The 24,084-nt window shown below is 45.8% G+C and overlaps 1 long non-coding RNA gene across 1 annotated transcript; it reads right to left on the reverse strand.

Annotated features, from left to right (window-relative positions):
- Positions 1-1,375: 1,375 nt before the first annotated feature.
- On the reverse strand, positions 1,376-4,692 carry LOC129335262 (uncharacterized). Its single transcript, XR_008597600.1, has 3 exons — positions 4,566-4,692; positions 3,013-3,145; positions 1,376-1,773 (listed from the first exon to the last, which is right to left on the reverse strand). It is a non-coding gene; the product is annotated as an uncharacterized LOC129335262 (long non-coding RNA).
- Positions 4,693-24,084: the final 19,392 nt, after the last annotated feature.

Consider the following 24,084-nt stretch of genomic DNA (forward strand, 5'->3'; position numbering starts at 1 on the left):
CATTAGCCATTTTACTTCATTAGCCACTACAAAAATCATTTTCGAGCAGTGTGGCTTCTTCTTTCCTTGCACAATTAGACTTGTTTAAAATTAGAGGTGCAACTTGATTTAAAAAGTTCTGCTTTATTCCAAGAGAGTAATAACTGAAATTATCATGAGATGAGCTGAAACTCAAGGACTCCCCAAACCCTTCAAGACCCTAAAATTTTCATTTCATGGCCTGGATTTTCAGCCATCTTGTGTACGTTTACTCAGAAACTGCTGCTGTCTCCTTCCCCTCTGTGAAGCAAAGACAGCAGTGGGAGTGGAGGTGGAGAAGAGTCTGAAGAAGTCACTAGAATACCATCATCTTGCCATTTAGAATTGCCATGACTTGGTGGTTTAGCCAAGGGTCTCAGCAGCGACGAATGAACCCACACTCACCTCCTAAGCAGAAAAATACGCCACAGAGGAGGAAAAGAAGGATTGGAATTGTCAGCCCAGCCCCCTTCCCAAGTGGCTGAATATCCACGCTTGATTTTCCTTGCCTCTCCCATGGGGTTCCCCCTCCAGTCCCCACACGTGAGTCTTTACTCCCCCTGCCCCCACTTTCCTAAGCAGCATCTGAGCAGAGCTGAAGACTGTGGAGCAACGGGTTATGTTTTGTCCTGCATCTCATGGACCTCAAACATCTTATACTCTATGTTGAAAGCCCTGTTGACAATCTGATTCAATATCAGACAAGTAAGCAAGTTATGCTGAAAAGTTCTTGATGAGTCTTGTGTCTTCATTCAAGGATGAGCTACAATAAGCAAGCTTTTTTTACTGCACCGCTTTATCCCGTAACCTATATGACCATTCCTTATGCCCCCAGACTTAACTGGGGGACTCAGTTGCAGGCTGCATAGGGAGGGGAGCAGGGCATATGGTGAGTATCACATAGAAGGATGTCGAGGACTCCTTCTGGCCTTGGCAGGGCAGCCCGCGCCACCCAGATTCAAACACCGGGGCCAGATCAGGCTGGCCTGGGTGACAAGGGGTGGGGAGAGGGCTGAGGACCTGGGAGGTGCAGTCCCCTCTCAGGTATGCCACCAGACCTTGATAAGGGAGGCGGGACCTACCCCTTGACACATGGCTTGAAATCTGTTTTTGATTCCAGCATTTTCTGCATGTTCAACTTCAGCTGTATAACTCTTTTATATTATTCCACAGACTTAGGGCAGATGGTCTCCAGATTTTCCCCAGTGCTTAAATTATTTCACTCTCCAAATGATAAGCTCTTCATTTACCTCGTGGTGTCATCAGTTTTAGAAATAGGTAATTTTTCCAATTCTATCAAGCAAGGTAAATTTTTTCTAACTCAAGTAAATGTCATTCATTCACATACAAAGGCCAATTGATGTCATGATTTTTATTTTTTAAAATGTAGTTCTCAGATTGAGTTCTCAAACTTCTCATTAGTAATCGAAGCTCTGAGCTTGACACTTCACTTGAAATCTGTTTTTGATTCCAGCATTTTCTGCATGTGCAACTTCAGCTGAATCAACTATTCATTGTAGGATCAAATTTTATAACTGCATAACACTTTTATTTCATCCCACAGATTGAAGGCAGAGGGTGTCCAGATTTTCCCCACTGCTTAAATTCATTCACAGGACAGATGATACGCTCTTCATTTACCACGTGGAAGTTGGTGTCTTCAGTTTCAGAAATAGGTAGGCTTTCTCCACGATCCCAGAACTCTGATGTTGTCTGTCATTATTGGATCAGTCAGTGCGACTTCCTCCACGAGGCCTACACAGAGAAAAGATCACGATATAATATCCAACTACTAATATTCTTTTTCTTGGCATTGTCTTAAAAGTAAGCATTCAAGGTTTCATCAGTCTACTATTAAACCGAGGTTTCGTACAAAGCGTGGTAAAATGTTGAAGAATGGATGGGGAGCAAACTAGATAGGTAGAGGATTGATCACTTCTCATTTTAAATTCAGTGGAATGAATTAAAGGGCTTGCCACATATTGAAGAAAAGACAAGATTTGACCCTTCCCCCCAGAGTTGAGTTGCCAACCTGCAGGTGGCGCCTGGAGTTCTCCTTGAACTGACCTTCAGACTAGAGAGAGCAGCTCCCCGAAGGACAGGACAGCTTCAGAGAGTGACCTCTATAACACCATGTCCCTGATAAGCTCCTCCCATTCCCCAGACTGCTCCCTCTCCAGGCACTACTCCCAAATCTGCATGAATTAACAAACTGTGAAATCCTAAAGAGGGTTACAGTCTAAGACTGTTAAAAGCAACTCTGCTTAATATTTTACTGAGTCAGATTAGACAACCCTAGTCACATAAACCTATGATATAGCTGCCTTTGACAGTCAGTCTTGGTGCCATCACATGAAAGCTTCTGATTCTTCAGCATTCTGGTGGCAAAGTTACATGGAGCTACATCTCTGATTCTTATTTACCAGACAAGAATTGTAGGGAGGAGGTCTCAGTCAGATGCTTAGGGACCATAGACTTGACCGTTATGTTGTCTTTCATATTATCTGTTGCTTTAAATATGTACTGTATACTACCTGTGCCTCATGTTGCCCAATGACAGTCCTAGTATTCATCATGTTCTGTTTCAGCATTTCATCAAGTCTGTATTGGATTCTTGCTAATGCTATGCTTTTGTAAACTTGTATTTATTTACACTATTGTTACACTATTGCATTGTTTATGGAAATGCCCTTGACATTGTATGGAAATGCCCTTGATATTGATGGTACTAATCTCAAACTGTGTAATCCTCATGGAGTCTTAGTGAGAAAGGTGAACTACAAACAAACAAACAAACAAACAAAAACAAAAAATGGGATTAGGCCCACAAGAATCTGAGTTCTAAACCACCCAAGTTTCAACCTCGTTATTTCACCTGCTTTAAGTACATGGATTTAGGATTGTCTCCCTAATCTTCTATACTAAATCTACTTTCCAGTCATATGATTCCAAAGCCCCTTCTCCCAGACTCAACCATATTGATCTTTTCTTTACCATTTACAGCAGGTCAAGAATCCATTCTGACATGTCCCTCCAGTAGGCTGTGAAGGAAGAGGGCATGATGGAGGCCTACAGTAACCTCCATTTCGAACACATTCTAATGTATCTGATGGAGGTTGAGCATTTCCTGTCAAATGAAAAGAAACAAAAACACATTTTCTTGAATTTTCCATTGAAGGGGGACAGAAATATATGGCAAGGACTTTCACTCTGGGCCATGTTTGTCTCTCTCTCAATACCTCTTTAACTTTGTATTTGCCTCTTCTTTAAACATGTTTCCTTTAAAAGAAGTAATTAATTCTCATTCTCATTCATTCATTCTCTCTCTCTCTCTCTCTCTCTCTCTCTCTCTCTAAGATCTGTAGAGTAAATTAATTAGTGTCCCTAATTTGGGAACAATCTGCTTCCTTAATTAATCAGAAAAATTTCCCAGCATTTGCCACATCGCTACACTGCTCTCAAGAAAGCAATGTGGAAAGTAGACATGTTACGTATCAAATTGAATAGCAAAGCAGCAAAGTGCTATCTTATCAAACTGCGTCCATAAAAAAATCTTGGCTAGTGTAAACACCGCAATATGAAATCCACTGCGTTTCTGTTGTTGTAAATAGGCTAGCTAATTCTATGAAAATATACTCCCCCCACTAGCTATCTTTTTATTACTATGCTAATTACAATTAAATACAATTAAAAAGTAAGTATGTCTTTAAGCTGATAATAGCTCTACTATATTTACTATTCCAAAACAAAGAGAACATTGCCCAGTGCCATCCAAACCACAGAGAAATTACATCTTCTGAATCATGAAGCAACTCTACCTGTGTGGGCATGGAAAAGTTAGTCTCAGTTAACGCAAAAAAACCCATAGTTTAATTGAATTTACTATGGTCCTAAGCTAACTTGGCCCACATCATAAATTATGATTAGTTAGAGTCCAACAAACTAGGATCTGAAACCGTGGCTTTAAGTCAATCAACTAAACACAATTAGTCCTAATAATTTCACATCATGTCTGAATGTGGACTTCCTGGCCTAATCCTGACTTGTTCCCCGGGACTGCCCTCATACTCTCCCCAACTATGGAAATGCCATGCCCAAGCAAAGGCAATGAAACCAGCCTTTCCACAGCAAACTAAGATCTGAATGGTCTTTGGAAGCCGAATCATGATTTCACAAACTAATCATAACTGACTCACTCATGAGGTCTTCCGAGCTTTAGTATGGCAATGGGAGAAATTAACTTGGGAAAGCTTTTAGAGAAGCAACAGTTTGTGCAGGAGGAAGCCAAAAGGAGAGCAAGAAGGAAGTGGAACCTTCCCACAAACAGGAGAACTGCCAGCCTCCCGCATAGAGAACAGACACAGCAGCTGCAAGAGCTCTCATCCGTTTCAGCTTCAGAACACATTTACCTTAGATACATATTCACTGAACATGATGGGCTTACTTGAAAGGAAACAGGCCTAGGATGAAGGATAACCAAAGGTTGGGGTTCTTGTCCTGTCCTTACATCTTATGCCAGCCCTCCATATAATTTCACTTTCTCTTACCTGGAAATGCTTGACAGAAGAATAAGAAGATGGCAAAAAGAAGACAGAGGAGCCTCATGATTGGTTGAAGCTTGGTGCAGTCCTGCTTTGCTGGACTGGAAGAAGAGCGTGTGAAACAGCAATGGAGAGTCTGTATTTATTAAGGTTTGCAGAAAATTGCATAATGAAATTTCATTAATGACTGACTGATTTTTTGAAGGAAGCCCATGCCTCTTTCTCACTGTAGCATTCAGTAGGGTACAAACACTACAAGCCCCCCTCCTGTAGGCCCATGTCATACAACCATTACTGTTTAACTAGAAGGGTAACCAAATGACTCCATTCACTTTTTCCAGCCAAGCGTGGGCTGTTCTCCATAAAGGAACTGGGATTGGATGAAAAGGAAGGAGGGTCTGGATGAGGCAGGCCTTGATCCTACTTGCTAAGCTTCCTCACCTTCTGGCTTATTGGTCAGTATGTTCCTCTGTTCTACCTTTGTCATGATGTCTGCCCGATGGAAAGATTGATGAAATTGTCCCTGATTAACCAAGCATCAACTGTGGGGGCAGCAACTGGGTTACATGGAAAGGCCAGAAGCATTAGTCATATATGGAGCAGAGTGGAAAGGATTTTCCTCTCAAAATGCCTCCTGGATTCCTCTGTGAATGTTGATGTCTATTACTTACCCCAGATGCTCTGGATAATCACCTCCTCCAGATTTTTATTTTCCCCCCCCCAGTCTTTAGCAAATTTATTTAAGAGATTTATTTAATAGCTGGACTTTGTTTAATAGCTGGAATGGCACTAGAAGTTGCTAGATGTTGTTAAGCATTTATATACTGCTTTTGGATTTTTAAAACTTAACATTACATTATAATACTTACGGAAACTTGTATTGGAATGGTAGAGCCACCAGCACCATTCAGGCCAACCGCTTGAGGCCAATTATAATGAGGATGGGAGATCCACTACCGCCAAACATATTGAGTCCACCTGCCACATTTGTGACCTGTCAGATTTACAGTATCTCTAAGTATTGCAAAAGGTGTACTGGACAGAAAGAAAGAGTGCCTTTGCATAAGTTTTTAGAGATGAAATCTGGGGAATGTTAGATTTCAGTCTCCTAGCCACTGTACTACACCAGCAGAATAATTCCAGCAAATATTAATAACATGAAATAATTCTTGATTTTTGTCACTATTCTCCAGCTTTCTTGAAATACATGACTGTGTTTGAAAGATGTATTTAGTATTGAATGAGTTCCCTGGGAAGCAGCATGGGCTGGAAGAAATGTTCTGAAATGAACAAATTCAGGACAAGCTTCATGAGTAGAGGTAGGCACGAATCACAATATGAACCAAAAAAAGCATGAACTGAGCCAATTCGTGGTTCGTAAAAATGTGGTTCATGGGGCTGCATTTTTCACAAACTCCACTACTTTTTAGGCCCAGTTTGTGAGAGTTGTGAGAGTTGTGACCCCAGACAGGCTGGCCCCAGACAGGCTGGCCCAGAATGTCTGCAGACCTTTTGTTGCCATGGAAACCCCAAGCTTACCCCACCTAACCTTGATAGGCAGGTCCCCCTTCCAACCGTGGAGCTCCCATTCTGTTACATGGGTGCCAAGAAGCAGGGGGGAGACAGGCTTTCTGTAGCCATGGGAACTCCAATCTCATCCCTCCAAACCCTGTTAGGCAGGTCTGACTGCCAGAGAGCTCCTGTTCTGCTCTATGAGAACACTTGTTATATAAGGCACATCTTTCTGCCTCCTGCTTTCAGTTTCAGCAGACAGTGGGAGAGTGAGGACTGTTGCTGGAATTGGAGAGAGGGAGGGAGGGAGAGTGGATAGTGAGCTTGGCTGGTGCTGGTTGAAAAGAGACATTGTAAAGCCTCTGCAGCTTCGGTCTTGGTATTGCTGGGAAGGGTGCCTTCTTTCCTCCACCCCACCCCACCCCAGTCCCAGGGCCATTGTCTGGCTCTGGCCTGGGGCCTAGCTTGACTGAGGCCTACCTTTTTTTTCTGGGATTTTCTTTCTCCTTATTCCTTCTGAGGTTTATTTATTAATTATTTATTTTGTGCACCTGTCCTGCCTGCTCAGGTCCGGTGTCTGTGTGTGGTGTGGTAGGGCTCTACCCCACCTCGGTCTCAGGGCCACTGCTAGGCTCTGGGGCCAAGCTAACTGGGAACCTCCGTTGAGGGTTCACCTTGTTCTTTCTTTTGGATTTGATAGCTACTTTTTTATGTGAACACCTGTCCTGCCTGCTCAGGTCCAGTGTCTGTGTGTGGCGGGGTAGGGCTCTACCTCACCCTAGTCTCAGGGCCACTGCTAGGTTCTGAGGCCAAGTTAACTGAGCACCTCGGCTGAGGGCTCACCTTGTTCTTTCTCTTTTATTTTATTACTTTTTCTTTTTTTTGTGCACCTGTCCTGCTTTCCTGATCACTGATATAACCCATGGGTCCAGACATGTGGGCGGGCACATGGAGGGTGGTACTGTGACTGCGGTCCACCCCCCACCTCTGAGAAGGGAGGCGGCTGGCCACCTCCCCAGGCCCATGAGGAGGGGGTGCCCACTGACAGAACCATGGATCAGGATGTGCAGGCGGGCACATGGGGGTGGCACTGTGACTGCAGTCCACCCCCCACCCCTGAAAAGTGATGCAGCTGACCATTTCCCCGAGCCCACAAGGTGGAGATAGCCACCAATATCACCCATGTGCCAGACATGACAGTGGCTACCTATTGGTGTGTGTGGGTGAGCACAGGAGAGGTGCTGCTGGCTGGTGGCCAAACCCTCCGCCATGAGGAGGGGGCGGCCACCAACATTACCAATGTCTGGGGGTCCACCACTTCAAATGGGGAGATACGTCAATTAGCATTGATGCTCCAATTCTATCGAATGGGATTTTCCTGGGGGCGCCAAATTTAAGGATCTATAACTTGGAAATCCGTATTGCAATCTTCACCAAACTTGGGTGGTGGTTGGAAAAGAGCCTGCTTAAGACTCCCTGCAAGCTTGGACTTTCTGAGTGTAAAGGGGAGCATTAAGGGGTTCAACAAACCACAAACCATGAACCGGTTTATTAACCAGGTCAAGTTCGTCAAAGTTCATGGTTCGTGGTTCGTCAAACTGTACAAACCTTAAACCTTGCGGTTTGTTTTTTTTCGGTTCATGCCCATGTCTATTCGTGAGCCAGTGGAAAAAAGAAGGGACCTTATCACTATGCTCCTGTGTGCCTCTTCTGCAAGTCAGAATTTTAATGGTCTCTAAAATGGGGATCTACTCTCATTTTTAACTGGATTTTGGAATGGAGGATTAATTTCCTGGGTGAAGATGTAATCCCCTGGAAGTTGATTAAATCTGGAGTTTTGTTAGTGATTATATGTGGAAACCCAAGGAATTCTATGTACACCATCCTAAGTTCCCAGGAACAAAAACAAGAAGTGAATTTGGAATATCTGTTTAAAGTAAAGAACATTTTTGCATCTTGAAATTCCAGAGACTGGGCACAAAGAATAGGAGACATTTGTGTGTGTGTGTTGTTTATAATTAATAGAAGTTTTTTGCATGGTTAACTTCAACTGAAACTTTAAATTCCCAAGCAGACTTGATCAGAACATTTCCCATTGATAGCAAAATTGCTGAATTACTTATTTGAGCACAGTTTGTAGAAACTTCTCATTGTCTAGCATTTTTGCTTCCTTCGTATGGCAGTAATGTTAGTGGTTAAAATGTTGGATTAAAGGACCAGGGTTTAAATAACCATTTAGCCTAGAAGCTCAATGAGTGGTCTTAGGCCAGTGCAGGGGTTTCCAACCTTTCTGAATCTGGTGGTGGTGAAAGGAACAGGAAACCGATCTTGCCAGCAGCAACCTCTCCCTCTTGCCACCGCCAGCACACTCAGCTCCTAAATGCATTTAGGGGAGCAAGGGGAGTGCGCTTCCTCTTGCTGCTGCCAGCGTGCTCCCTTTGCTCCCCTAAATGCACTTGGGAGCCGAGTGCACTGGCAGCAGTGAAACTGACACGCGTCCTCCACATGTTCAGCATTTCTTCTAGTTTGGAAAGTCAATTCATACTTCAAGTCTGTGAGTAGCAATTATGTAGTTGTAATAATTGAATAGTATAGTTCAATATAGTTCAGTCTGTAATATTGCAGAGAAATTTTAAGTTCAAGCTTTCCGTCATTTTAATTAAAAAGAGTGGAGACATTAAAAAAAAATATTTCCAACAGCAATCCAGAAATTATATATTCCCAGTTTATTATAGTTGAAGCAATAGAAAGGATTTAACACTCTGTCTAATGAGACCAGGGCCCAGCCAGACTTGTTATCTTTCCACCGGGCCTGTAAGAAAGAGCTGTTCTGCCAGGCGTATGGTTGATGCTAGGTGGAGCCTCCCTATTTAGTTAAGTATGGGCTGTGCCATTCTCCACTGGTGACATCTCCATCTGTTGAATACTTCCAAATGCTCTGGTGCTGACTAAAGGGTTGTGTCCTGTGCCTATGTATAGTGCATTTTACTATGCCGCTGTGTATATGTGTGTGTGTGTGTGTGTGTGTGTGTGTGTGTGTGTGTATATATATATATATATATATATATTTTAATCTTTAGATGTTTTTAATTTATCGTCTTAAATGATATGAACTATCTGATGTAATTCTAACTTTGTGTGTAAATTGTTATCTTCCCTGAGCCTGCTGTCATGGGGAGGGTGGAATACAAATCTAATAAATTAAAATTAATTAAAATTAATATAATATAATCCAAAAACAGCAAGTTAGTTCAGAAAGTAAGGCATTATGCAGTTTCCTTTCAGAGGCTGAGGAGCAGATCAAAACATGGAAGGAGAAGAAAATAGATAATGTCTAGATAATGTTGGCACTGTTTCTAGGTGTGTTTATAGTTTCCCTTTTGACAATCTAGTCCAAATTATGTTTTGGAATCCAGAGTCCAAATAAGCCGTAAATAACTGTATATGAGCTTTTCTTTGAAGAGCTATGCATTTTACTGGCTGTCTTCATTCAGCAAAATAAAATAGAAAAACGTAGCTTATTTTTAGCTTTTTGTAGGAGAAAAGAAGAGGTAAAAGCAATTCTTGGTTGAGTCCACAGAAGAAAAAATATTATGTAGATATTTATATGGCGAACTTACTCAGCTTCCCAGCCGGGCTTGATGTGTTCTTGCTTTGATGTTGCCATGTCAGAGAAGATAATTAAACCTCTAATTGAAAGAGCTCAAAAATCCTCTGATATTCCCCTTAGCATGGGTAACTTGTTTGTCTTCTTTCATGAGGAGACAGGCTTTGGGTTTATTTTCACAGCTATGCCTAGCAATTAAGCCCGGGAAATGGGACCAGCATGGGAGCACACAAATCTGTGTGTTCAATTCAGCCGTCATCTTCAAGAGTCACCTAAATATTGCAATTTTTAATGTCACAGAGGTATCCATTTTTACTTTTGCATAACGAATGACTTGTTTGTCCAGTGCAGAAGTGCATTACTGACACATTCTTGACATATTCTTGTTGCACACATTCTTTTAAATGTTTAAAAAACTTGAGCCCATCAGAGTACCGATCACATTGTCAGTTTTGATATGTGCAATTTGAGATATATATCTATACATCGATATTTCTCAACCAAACATTTCATTTGTCAAGAAACTAGTGATCATCATCAATATATTTAATTCTCAACATGCTCCCTTTAATGGATACTTAAGTCCAAAGGATGGAGCTTTGAACAGCCAAGAATGATCATTCTACAAACCAGAGAACAGCCCCAGGTTTGTAGAAAAAATGGAAATCTAAATAAATCCAAACCCCAAATCCTTAAAAATAATAGAAGCAGTGCCTGTACCTTTAAGAAAGGAGATCTCAGGGATCACTGCTAGGCAACCATAACAATATTCAAAATTTGGTTTCTGTCAATAAAAGGCAGAGGGATATATTTCTAGGGATATATTGGCCTCAGTCTTCCTACGATTATTTCTATCAAACTGCTGCCATGCAATTTATGCAACATTATGGTGGTTACCAGTTGACTTGATGCCACACCATTTATTCAGGCCCAGTATGCGTGACTTGTCCAGTCCTGACAATGGCCTCCAAAACTCACCTAACCAACTTGTACAACATTTGCAACTTAGCCGGACTTTTCCCAGGGAGAGGCTCCCAGGGGTACAGAAGGAGAGAAAACTGAGACCAGTATTGTGTAGTGGTGAGGGTGTCAGACTAGGATCAGGAGACCGTGGGCCAAGCTACAAGTGACGAATGACACAGGTTGGACACTTGTCAGCTTCTCTCAAGTTTTGATGGGAAATGTAGGCATCCTGGTCTTGGCTCTGCAACTGCTATCCAATGGACTTTTCAACTGTCACTTGTCCAACATTCCGCCAAGCTTCCTAGTTTCCCATCAAAACTTGAGGGAAGCTGACAAGTGTCCAACCTGTGTCATTCGTCACTTGTAGTTTAGCCCCATGGTTCCAATCTCCTGTCTGCCATGGAAGCTTGGTGGGTGACCTTGGGCCTGTCACCCTCTCTCAGCCTAATCTACTTCTCAGAGTTGTGAAGATAAAATGGAGGAGACAAGAATGAAGTAAGTTGCTTTGCGTTCCTGTTGGGGAGAATGGTGGGGTTTAAATGAAGTAAATAAACAATAAAGCTGGAGACTGAAGGAGACAGATTAATAAAAAAGGTTGATTGGTAAGTAGGAATGAGAGAAGGAAGCAGGGAAAGGAGAGAGGATATGGGGGGGTGCCAGAGGGTGACCAAATTTGCTCCCAGAACCTCCAATATCTGTTCACCCTGCTTTCACTTCCTCTCTCCTGGCCTCACAATCCACCTGCAAGTACGGCACTTTTGGGACCCAACCTGGATTTTGAAAAACAAAACACAAGAATCTCACAACAATTAATATTGTTCAAGTTGTTCAAACAATGTTGTAATTCCATCTACTCTCCAAATTTCCCCTTCCACATTTCTCTAGTCTTAGCAGCTTGAGCAGTTAATTGCCTCTCTCCACTTTTAATAACTGATAGGCAGCTGAGCTCCTCTTGGCATTCAATCCCTTTGGGAGCATGTTTAGTTCTCTCTCGATTTTGGGGGTGGGGCTTTTGTGGTTGATTTATAACAGTCATGTTTTGTGAATGTCTGGGGAATCTCTGGAGTAGGTATATTATTGATTGACTGATTGAGCTATTTATATCCTGCTGTGCTCCCCAATAGGAAGCCAAAATGGCTTACAATATCATTCTCCATATTCAAGTTTATGCCCCAACTACAGAAGACAAGGAGGAAGAAATCAAAAACTCTACGCAAGGATCCAAGAAGCAATTGATCATGCACCTCAACAAGATATGCTGATAATCATAGGTGACAGGAACTCAAAAGTAGGAGACAAAGCAGAATCAAACATACTTGGAAATTTTGGAGTAGGAGCACAAAATGAAGCAGGAGAGCAATTCATAGAATTTTGTGAAGCCAACAACCTGTTCATCGCTAACACATGCTTCAGGCAACCAAAAAGATGATGGTATACATGGAAATCACTGGGTGACCAGTAAAGGTATCAAATAGCTTACATAATTGGAAGCAAAAGATGGAGAAGCTCTATTCCCTCTGCTAAAACAAAACCATGAGGTGATTGTGATGAGTTGTTAATATCAAAAATTAGAATAAAGCTGAAGAGAAACACTAAAGAATCATAGTGCCAAAATATAATCTAAATAATATTTCTGAAGAATTAAAGACCATGCAAAGAACAGATTTGCAATACTAAGTTTTATTGATCATGAGCCAGAAGAACTATGGGCTGAAACCAGAGATATTATCAAGGAAAAATGTACAAAGACTATTCCAAAGGAGAAGCATAAATGGAGGACTGGGGAAACTCTTAAATTGCTAAAGATAAATGAGAAGCAAAAGCAAAAGGTGACAGAAATGAGGTCAAAATTCTAAATGCAGCTTTTCCACAATCTACACACAGAGACAAAGAAATCTATTATAATAATTACTGCAATGAAATAGAAGAGAACAACAGAAAAGGAAGAACAAGGGATCTGTTCCAAAAGATGTGAGAAACCAAGGGAAATTCAAGCCACAAATTGGGATGCTGAATGATCAACATAGAAATACAGTATCAGATCAGGACAAAATAAAGGAAAGATTGAAACAATACACTGAAGAACTATACAAAAAGAGATGGAAAGGTGACAGATACCTTCAACAAAGAATCTTTTGATGAACAACCAGAAATCTTAGAAAGTGAAGAAAAAGCTGCACTTAAAGCAGGGAGAAAGAAAGCACTTGGAGTAGACAGAATACAAATAGAGCTATTTCAAGCTACAGAAATGGATTCCATCAATATCTTAACAAGAATCTGTCCATAAATATGGAAAACAAACAGTGGACCACGGACTGGAAAAACGCTCAGTCTACATTCCAATTCCAAAGAAAGGGCTTGCCAAAGAGTGCAACAGCTATTGGACAATCAGTGATGCACAAAATTCTACAGCAAAGACTCTTACCATATTTATTTATTTATTTATTATTTATTTATTTATTCAATTTATATACCGCCCATCCCAGGGGCTCTGGGCGGTGAACAGTTAAAATTGATAAAAACAAAAACTAAAATCAATATACAAATAATAAAACAAATTAACAAGGTGCAGTGGTGGGGAGAACCTTCCCCACCCCAAAGGTGGGAGGCCGACATGGCACTGCCCCCTTCAATCACCAAACGCCTGGCGGAACAGCTCTGTCTTACAGGCCCGGCGGAACGATAATATGTCCCGCTGGGCCCGGGTTTCCATTGACAGAGCGTTCCACCAGGCTGGGGCCAGGACTGAAAAAGCCCTGGCCCTGGTTGAAGCGAGGCGGGCTTCCTTAGGGCCGGGGACCACAAGTAAATATTTATTTGCTGATCGGCGCGATCTCCGGGGAACGTACAGGGAGAGGCGGTCCCGAAGATATGCCGGTCCCAACCCACTCAGGGCTTTAAAGGTAAGAACCAACACTTTGAACCTGATTCGGAATTCAACTGGAAGCCAGTGCAGCTGGTGCAGGACAGGTGTGATGTGTGACTGGTAAGGTATACCAGTCAGGACCCGTGCCGCCGCATTCTGGACCAGTTGTAGTTTCCGGATCAGGCCCAGGGGTAGCCCAGCGTAGAGTGAGTTACAGTAATCTAGCCTGGAGGTGACCGTTGCATGGATCACTGTAGCCAGGTCCTGGGGCGTCAGGTAGGGGGCAAGTTGCCTGATCTGACGAAGATGGAAAAATGCAGACTTGGCAACCGCCGTGACCTGGGCCTCCATCGATAGGGAGGCATCCAGGAACACACCCAGACTCTTTACCACTGGCAAAGTTGCCAGTGGTGTCCCATCCAGGGCAGGGAGCTGGATCCCAACATCTGGCAGCCCCCGTCCCAGCTGCAGGACCTCCGTCTTCACTGGGTTCAATTTCAGCCTGCTCTGTTTCAACCATGCCGTCACAGCCTCCAAAGCTCTGGCCAGATTGTCTGGGGCTGTGTCTGGCTGGCCGTCCATCAACAGAAAAAGTTGGGTGTCATCCGCGTATTGATGACAACCCAGCCCAAACCTCTGCACCAACTGGGCGAGGGGGCGCATATAGATGTTAAATAACATTGGGGAGAGTATCGCCCCTTGGGGAACCCCGCACACCAAAGGGTGACGGGCCGATAGATCTCCCCCGAGCGCCACCCTCTGTCCCCGACCCTGGAGAAAGGAGACCAGCCACTGTAAGACTGTCCCCCTAATCCCCACGTCAGCAAGGCGGCTGGCCAACAAATCATAGTCAACCGTGTCAAACGCTGCTGTGAGATCAAGTAACACAAGCAGCGCTGACCCGCCTCAATCCAGATGCCTGCGAAGGTCGTCTGTGAGGGCAACCAAGGCTGTCTCCGTCCCATGGCCAGGACGGAAGCCAGACTGGAATGGGTCCAGGACTAGAGCATCGTTCAGGAATTCCTGCAGTTGTACCGCCACTGCCCGCTCAATCACCTTGCCCAGGAACGGGAGGTTCGACACTGGGCGGTAACTGGACGGGTCGGTGGGGTCCAAAGATGGTTTTTTCAGGAGGGGCCGCACTACCGCCTCCTTTAACACTCCTGGAAAAACCCCGGAGCTCAGGGAGATGTTAACAATGGCCTCCAGATGGTCCCGTAGCCCCTCCGAGCTGGCCTTCACCAGCCAGGATGGGCAGGGGTCCAGAGGACAGGTGGTTGGCCTCATCCCCTGCAGGATCCTGTCAACATCGTCCTGAGAGAGCAGGCTGAAATGGTCTAATACGGACCCAGAAGACGGCCAAGGGGTCTCCAGTTCCCTTACTGTATCAACAGTGGGTGGCAGGCCACGGCGAAGGGATAAGATTTTACCCGCAAAATAGCTCGCAAAAGCCTCGCAGCCAATAGTTGAATTAAGAATTTGGTGGTCTCCCTGAGAGAGGGAGACCAAGGACCGAACTGTTTGAAATAATTGAGCCGGGCGTGAGCTAGCGGATGCAATGGAAGCAGCAAAGAAATCCCTCTTTGCTGCTTTCACTGCCACCTCATAGGCTTTCATAAACGTCCTATAAGATGTTCTTGCCTCTTCGTCGCGCCCCCGCCTCCACACTCGCTCTAGTCGTCTCAGAGACCGCTTCATCTGGCGAAGCTCCTCGGTAAACCAAGGAGCTACCCGTTTGCGGGCTCGGAGAGGACGGCAGGGGGCAATAGCGTCGATGGCTTCGGAAAGACGGCCATGCCAATCATCCACCAGCTCATCTAATGTACTGCCAGGGGGCATCGGATCCCGCAGAGCCGCCTGGAAACCAATTGGATCCATAAGCCTCCGCGGGCGAGCGTAAATCCGCTCACCGCCCACCCGGGAAAGGAGCGGCATGCTCAGACGAGCCTTCAGAACAAAGTGATCTGACCATGGCACTGCATCATAGGCATCCAGGACCACCATCATCCCTGCCCCAAAAATCAAATCCAGCGTGTGACCTGCTTGATGCGTGGGAGCCGAAACAAACTGGGAGAGTCCTAGGGCCGCCATGGAGGACACCAGGTCAATGGCCTACATGGAGGCATCGTCGTCAGCATGGACGTTGAAATCCCCGAGAACCAAAAGTTTCGGGAATTCCAAGGCCCAGCTGGCCACCGCCTCCAAGAGACCAGACAGGGAAGATGCAGGTGCAGTAGGCGGTCGGTACACCACGCATATTGCCAACCTCTCCTCGGCGTCCAACACTAGGCCCACACAATCAATGCCAGTAATTTTTGGGGTGGGGAGTGGTCTGAAGGAGAAAGACTCCCGAATGAGCAAAGCCACGCCTCCCCCCCGACCACTTGTCCAGGACTGGTGGAGGACCGTATAACCTGGGGGGGGCTAGTTCTTTCAAAGCGACCGTCTCGCCCTCCCTCACCCATGTCTCGGTCACGCAAGCCAGGTCCACATTCAATGCTGCAAGATAATCTTGCAGCATTTTGGTCTTATTATTTATGGACCTGGCATTGCACAGCGCCAGTGTCGGAGAGTGGTTTAATATCCTAGCCCCACAACAGGTATATCTTGGGATGGGACGCAGATTGGAAGGGCACCGAGCCCTACCATGTCTCAATGCCCTTCCCTTCCATAATCTGCTCCCACCACCATACCTCCCGCGTCTCCGGATCACTGGGATCCCCGACCCCAAGCCGGCCTCCTCACCAATGAACATAGTGCTAACCCACCACCCTCACAAAATCAACAGCCCACCAACTATCACAGACTAAGCTATCAAACATACACAAAACCCCAATACCCTACCAAATTATCAACATAGACTACGGTAACTAACACACATAGTATAAAAACAATAAACAGTAACAAGGCGAGCATTCCCCTAGCAGCAGTCTTATAGGCTGGAGCAACAAGGGGCGGGGCCGGGCAGATGGAAAGCCCAGCCCTTGATGGAAGCAGCTCCCTTGGCAGCAGCAGCAGCAGTGCAGGCTACAACAACCTTTGTAGGCTGGAGCAGCAAGGGGCGGGGCCGGGCAGATGGAAAGCCCAGCCCTTGATGGAAGCAGCTCCCTTGGCAGCAGCAGCAGCAGCAGTGCAGGCTACAACAACCTTTGTAGGCTGGAGCAACAAGGGGCGGGGCCGGGCAGATGGAAAGCCCAGCCCGTGATGGAAGCAGCTCCCTTGGCAGCAGCAGCAGCAGCAGTGCAGGCTACAACAACCTTTGTAGGCTGGAGCAACAAGGGGTGGGGCCAGGCAGATGGAAAGCCCAGCCCTTGATGGAAGCAGCTCCCTTGGCAGCAGCAGCAGCAGCAGTGCAGGCTACAACAACCTTTGTAGGCTGCAGCAACAAGGGGCAGGGCCGGGCAGATGGAAAGCCCAGCCCTTGATGGAAGCAGCTCCCTTGGCAGCAGCAGCAGCAGTGCAGGCTACAACAACCTTTGTAGGCTGGAGCAACAAGGGGCGGGGCCAGGCAGATGGAAAGCCCAGCCCTTGATGGAAGCAGCTCCCTTGGCAGCAGCAGCAGCAGCAGCAGTGCAGGCTACAACAACCTTTGTAGGCTGGAGCAACAAGGGGCGGGGCCAGGCAGATGGAAAGCCCAGCCCTTGATGGAAGCAGCTCCCTTGGCGGCAGCAGCAGCAGCAGTGCAGGCTACAACAACCTTTGTAGGCTGGAGCAACAAGGGGCGGGGCCGGGCAGATGGAAAGCCCAGCCCGTGATGGAAGCAGCTCCCTTGGCAGCAGCAGCAGCAGCAGCAGCAGTGCAGGCTACAACAACCTTTGTAGGCTGGAGCAACAAGGGGCGGGGCCAGGCAGATGGAAAGCCCAGCCCTTGATGGAAGCAGCTCCCTTGGCAGCAGCAGCAGCAGCAGCAGTGCAGGCTACAACAACCTTTGTAGGCTGGAGCAACAAGGGGCGGGGCCAGGCAGATGGAAAGCCCAGCCCTTGATGGAAGCAGCTCCCTTGGCGGCGGCAGCAGCAGCAGTGCAGGCTACAACAACCTTTGTAGGCTGGAGCAACAAGGGGCGGGGCCGGGCAGATGGAAAGCCCAGCCCGTGATGGAAGCAGCTCCCTTGGCAGCAGCAGCAGCAGCAGCAGCAGTGCAGGCTACAACAACCTTTGTAGGCTGGAGCAACAAGGGGCGGGGCCAGGCAGATGGAAAGCCCAGCCCTTGATGGAAGCAGCTCCCTTGGCAGCAGCAGCAGCAGCAGCAGTGCAGGCTACAACAACCTTTGTAGGCTGGAGCAACAAGGGGCGGGGCCAGGCAGATGGAAAGCCCAGCCCTTGATGGAAGCAGCTCCCTTGGCGGCAGCAGCAGCAGCAGTGCAGGCTACAACAACCTTTGTAGGCTGGAGCAACAAGGGGCGGGGCCGGGCAGATGGAAAGCCCAGCCCTTGATGGAAGCAGCTCCCTTGGCAGCAGCAGCAGCAGCAGTGCAGGCTACAACAACCTTTGTAGGCTGGAGCAACAAGGGGCGGGGCCGGGCAGATGGAAAGCCCAGCCCTTGATGGAAGCAGCTCCCTTGGCAGCAGCAGCAGCAGCAGCAGTGCAGGCTACAACAACCTTTGTAGGCTGGAGCAACAAGGGGCGGGGCCAGGCAGATGGAAAGCCCAGCCCTTGATGGAAGCAGCTCCCTTGGCGGCAGCAGCAGCAGCAGTGCAGGCTACAACAACCTTTGTAGGCTGGAGCAACAAGGGGCGGGGCCAGGCAGATGGAAAGCCCAGCCCTTGATGGAAGCAGCTCCCTTGGCAGCAGCAGCAGCAGCAGCAGCAGTGCAGGCTACAACAACCTTTGTAGGCTGGAGCAACAAGGGGCGGGGCCGGGCAGATGGAAAGCCCAGCCCTTGATGGAAGCAGCTCCCTTGGCAGCAGCAGCAGCAGCAGTGCAGGCTACAACAACCTCTGTAGGCTGGAGCAACAAGGGGCGGGGCCGGGCAGATGGAAAGCCCAGCCCTTGATGGAAGCAGCTCCCTTGGCAGCAGCAGCAGTGCAAGCTACAACAACCTTTGTAGGCTGGAGCAACAAGGGGCGGGGCCGGGCAGATGGAAAGCCCAGCCCTTGATGGAAGCAGCTCCCTTGGCAGCAGCAGCCAAGGGAGTATATATGGAATGAAAAATGCCATATGTTTAAGCTGGTTTCAGAAAAGGAAGAGGCACTAGAGATCACAATGCAAATTTACAAAGGCTAATGGAACATACCAGGGAATTTCAGAAGAAAATCAGCCTGTGTTTTATAGATTACATCAAAGCTTTTGACTGTATGGATCATGAAAAGGAATGGATAGTGTTAAAAGAAATGGGGGTGCCACAACATCAGATTGTTTTGATCTGCAACCTGTAACCAGCTCAAGGTTGACTCATACAGTTTGATGTAGTGGTTAAGAGCGTGGGACTCTAATCTGGAAAGCTAGGTTTGATTCCCCACTCCCCCACTTGAAGCCAGCTGGGTGACCTTGGGCTAGTCAGAGTTCTCTGGAGCTCTCTCAGCCCCACCCACCTCACAGGATGTTTTGTTGTGGGGATAATAGTAACATACTTTGTAAACTGCTCTGAGTGGGCATTAAGTTATCCTGAAAGGGGGTATATAAATTGAATGCTATTATTATTATTACTCTGGACAAGAGGCTACTGTCAGGAGAGAATATGAGGAAACTGAATGGTTTCCAGTTGGCAAAGGTGTCAGACAAGGATGCATATTATCTCTCTGCCTGTTCAACCTCTATGCAGAGTATATCATAAGGAAAGCTGGATTAGAAGAAGGTGGAGTGAAAATTGGTGGAAGGAATATTATCAATCTGAGATATGCAGATGACACCACATTACTGGCGGAAAATAGTGAAGACCTGAAATGACTACTGATGAAGGTTAAAGAATAAAGCGCTAAAGCAGGATTACAACTGAACATCAAGAAGACAAAAGTAGTGACTACTGAGGAATTTAAAGTTGACAATGAGAAAATTGAAATTGTTCCAGATTTTCAATTCCTTGGCTCAATCATCAACCAACAGGGAGACTGCAACCAAGAAATCAGAAGAAAATTGAGACTTGGAAGAGCAGCTGTGAGGGAGCTAAAAAATATCTTTAAAGGAACCAAGATCAAGATAATCTAAACTATGGTATTCCCCATTCCTATGTAGGGATGTGAAAGGTGGATGATGAAGAAAGCTGACAGGAAGAAAACCGATTCATTTGAAATGTGGTGCTGGAGGAGAGTTTTGCGGATATCATGGATGTCCAAAAAGACAAAATAAATGGGTACTAGATCAAATCAAGCCTGAATTCTCCCTGGAAGCTAAAATGACAAAACTGACGCTATCAAACTTTGGTCATATCATGAGAAGACAAGATTCTCTGGAAAAGTCAATAATGCTAGGAAAGTAGAAGGCAGTAGGAAAAGAGGAAGACCTAAAACGAGATGGCTTGACTCAATAAATGAAGCCATGTCCTCCAGTTTGCAGGATCTGAGCAAATCTGTTAATGATTCTGGAGGTCTTTCATTCATAGGGTTGCCATAAATCAGAGGCGACGATGGCACATAACACACATCTCCCGTTTATCTTCATAACGACTTCGTGACATAGGTTATATGAAGAGAACATGAGTGGCCTATGGTTACCCAGCCAGCTTCCACAACAGAGAGGAAATTTGAACCCTGATATAGACTTCTAGGCAGTCAAGAATAACCAGGTGACTGGAGTTGGCCCTGTTGTGAGGTCGTCTTTATCCACACAGAGGCCTGTGTGGAGAGGAAAACCAGGAGCTGAAAGATGACAATAGCACAATATCCAACAACAATGTGTGGATCAAATCATACCGTAGCATTCTGTTTCCAGCCAGTCAGTGAAACTGGTACCTCAGCAAGACTGGGGCTGAGAACAGGTGGGAACAACGTGATTGGTGGAAATGGGGCAAGAAGACTAAAAGGCCATCTAGTTCACCCCACACAGTCAAAAGATACAGTTAGCTGGCAAATAATTTCCCATTAACTTCTGATCAACATTTTTGTATTGTAAATTATTGGGCTGCTTATATAGCTTCAATTATATGATGATTTTGTGATACTATAATGGATTTGAGGGGAGGGCTTTAATTATGCTAATATTTGATGGAAATCTCAATGGTGAACAACTATTCAGTGATATTTTTAGATCACCACAAATAAATAAAAGAACACTACAGTCCAGAACATTATAGATAGATAATGGGAAAAGACGTAGGCTGATCTGCAGTTGACAGAGCACAGTTTTAAAGTAATGGGAAAAATTTCCTAATGCTGCCGGAATTTCCACCACTTTTTGTACTGCAAATGTCTGAGAGTCAAGCTACAAGTGATGAAGTTTGTGTGAAGCACACAAATTTAGATGGGAAATGTAGTCGGAGATTCCCTCCTTCTCCTTAGCAGCAGCTGCTGCGCCAGTGGGAAAGCTTCAGCAGCCCTTTATATGCCTGGTGCCTTTGCATGCAGCCTGGCTTGGGCAGGGGTGGTGGCGGAAGCACAGTAGCACCTTCTGAATATGCAGCGGTGAGGAAGAAGCAGCAGAGGGTGGTGTGTGCCCCTCCTCCTGCAGCCCACTGGATCTGTGCAGGGCTGGAGCACGGTTGCTGGGCGCCTCCTGATGTATGTGAGCAGAGCACAGTGTTGGACCCACCCAGCTCCATCCTGGCCCTGCCGTGTTGCTGCTCTCCCCACCCAGCAGCAGGTGCATTTGTCCACTTGTACCCACAGGATCCCAGGCTCGTGCGAGCAAGGAGGGAAGGCAGACAGGCAGGCAGGAAGCAGCCCTATTGCCACCGCAGCCCAGCCGCCAGCCAATCAGGCTTCTGCGCCAGGGCTCAGCCTCCTCACAGAGCCGCCCCCCCCAGCGCCCGTGAGAAGGCAGGGGAGAGGACAGGAGCCAAGTGGCTGGAGCTTTGCCGCCATTACTATGGGAAGAAGTTTCTGACTACACTTCCCAAGTAAACTTGTGCAGACACGCCACGTTAACTGCATTACTTGTAGCTTGACTCTGAGGCAAAATGTAGGTGATGTACCTGAGAGTAAACTATTACAAATGCATCTCCATTCCCTCATTTTAAAAAGCACAGGCATTCAGAGGAGCAATAGGCAGTAGGCAAAGTTCTCTTTCGCACCCTTCATTTCCCCCTGGAAATATTGGATGACCCATTCAGATAAGGGGGCCAAGGTGCAGCCTCAAAGTTATGCAGGAACTGATACACATTGTTGAAGTGCACCTCTTATCAGGAGATAAATTATCTGACATAGAAACACTAACTAGAGGCCTAAGGATTCTTAAGTGCACTCCAATGTCTCAGGGTCTAATTAGAGGTTACATAAAACACAAGTTCCACCTTATGTTTTGTAACTGTGTGTCTGCTCCTCTTCCTTTACCCTGCCTTCTGTTTACAATTCCTAGTATGTGATTGCTCAGACCTCGGGTTGAGCAGCGAGAGACCTGTGCTAGACAATCAGCCTCATGGAATTTCTTTCTATAGTTTCCCTGCAAGTCCAATATTAGCCAGCTGATGGCTCCTTTGTTTTAAATTTTCACTGTTCCATGACATTGGGAACTTTTGCTACGTTAGCAGAAGACATGACCAATATATGAGTGCTGTACAGTACGGGAAGTTAGTGATTTCTGCAGTGGGGAAAAGTCGTATCTATCTAGAAGATTCGTAATGGATCCCCATGAATTTTTTACTTCAGATTTATACTGATAATAGCCATTACAAAAATCATTTTTGAGCAGTGTGGCTTCTTCTTTCCTTGCACAATTAGACTTGTTTAAAATTAGAGGTGCAACTTGATTTACAAGTTCTGCTTTATCCCAAGAGAGAGAGAACTTTGAAAGTATCATGAGGTGAGCTGAAACTCAAGGACTCCCCAAACTCTTCAGGACCCTAAAAGTTTCATTTCATGGCCTGGATTTTCAGCCATCTTGTGTATGTTTACTCAGAAACTGCTGTTGTCTCCTTCCCCTCTGTGAAGCAAAGACAGCAGTGGGAGTGGAGGTGGAGAAAAGTCTGAAGAAGTCACTAGAATACCATCATCTTGCCATTTAGAATTGCCATGACTTGGTGGTTTAGCCAAGGGTCTCAGCAGCAACGAATGAACCCACACCCGCAGAAAAATACGCTACAGGGGAGGAAAAGAGGGATTGGAATTGTCAGCCCAGCCCCCTTCCCAAGTGGCTGAATATCCACCCTTGATTTTCCTTGCCTCTCCCATGGGGTTCCCCCTCCAGTCCCCACACATGAGTCTTTACTCCCCCTGCCCCCACTTTCCTAAGCAGCACCTGAGAAGAGCTGAAAACCGTGGAGCAATGAGTTATGTTTTGTACTGCATCTCATGGACCTCAAACATCTTATACTCTATGTTGAAAGCCCTGTTGACACTGATTTATTTGAACATTCCCTTTCCAAAGAAAAGGCCTGACTAGAACCGTCTGGAGCAATGAAGGAGTTCCTGATTGTTCTTAAAAAGGTATTGGAATTTTTTACTGGTTGGGTAGTTGTCCTTAAGAACATAAGAACATAAGCAAAGCCATGTTGGATCAGGCCAGTGGCCCATCCAGTCCAACATTCTGTCACACACAGTGGCTAGAAATCCAGTGCCATCTAAAGGACTGTCAGTGAGGCCAGGACACCAGAAGCCCTCCCACTGCCTTCCTTCCAGCACCAAGACAACAGAGCACCACCTCCCCACAAAGAGAATACCATCTATCTCCTGTGGCTAATAGCCACTGATGGACCTCAGGGTCTTTTTCTTGCCTCTGTGTTTGAGGGTCACACAGGTTGGTCTGTTCTAGTAGTAATGCGGAGATATTTCCCATGCCAAAACTGAGGGAGTTTGTAAGTGCAAATGGGTGTCGCTTGAGGTGCCTTTTCCTGTAGCTGGATGGTGTATTGTTCATGCAATATCCAATCTCTGCTGGAACTTGAATGGCTCTGGCTAGTGCAGTGGAGGAGTGAGGAAGTCTAGCACTTATTTCCCTTTGCTGCCAGGTTGGATTTTTCAGAACAGCTACTGTTGTGAGGAAGCATTCCTTTTAAAACAGACTTGTGGAAACAGAGAGTCTCTGGGCCAAGCTACAAGTGACACTTGAACGGCAAGTGGATTGAGTGGAGAGCAAGTGGAGGGCAAGTGAACAGGGAGGAATACACTTGCCGTTCAAGTGTCATTCATCACTTGTAATTTGGCCCTCAGTCTCTGTTCCAAAGCAATGCATTCACCACTAAAGCACAGGGCCATACTCAGAAGACCAATCTCTCCTTTAGCCTGTCTATTCACAGGCTTACAGCCCTCTGACAGAAGAGAAGTCAGGAGTTTATTTATTCTAGGTGTCAACTGACAACCTTATATATCCCAGTCAAGAATCACTCAATGTTGTCTTTTAAGATTTTTATTTAAAATCAGTCTAATCACTCTTGAAATTATCAGATATAAAAGAATCATGATGATACAAAAAACATTGTACATGTCAATGAAATCAGAAACAATTGAACATACATTTCATCCTTTATCCTATCTATTTTAAATCAAAGTG

Source organism: Eublepharis macularius, chromosome 1, assembly GCF_028583425.1.
Source record: "Eublepharis macularius isolate TG4126 chromosome 1, MPM_Emac_v1.0, whole genome shotgun sequence".
NCBI lineage: Eukaryota > Metazoa > Chordata > Lepidosauria > Squamata > Eublepharidae > Eublepharis > Eublepharis macularius.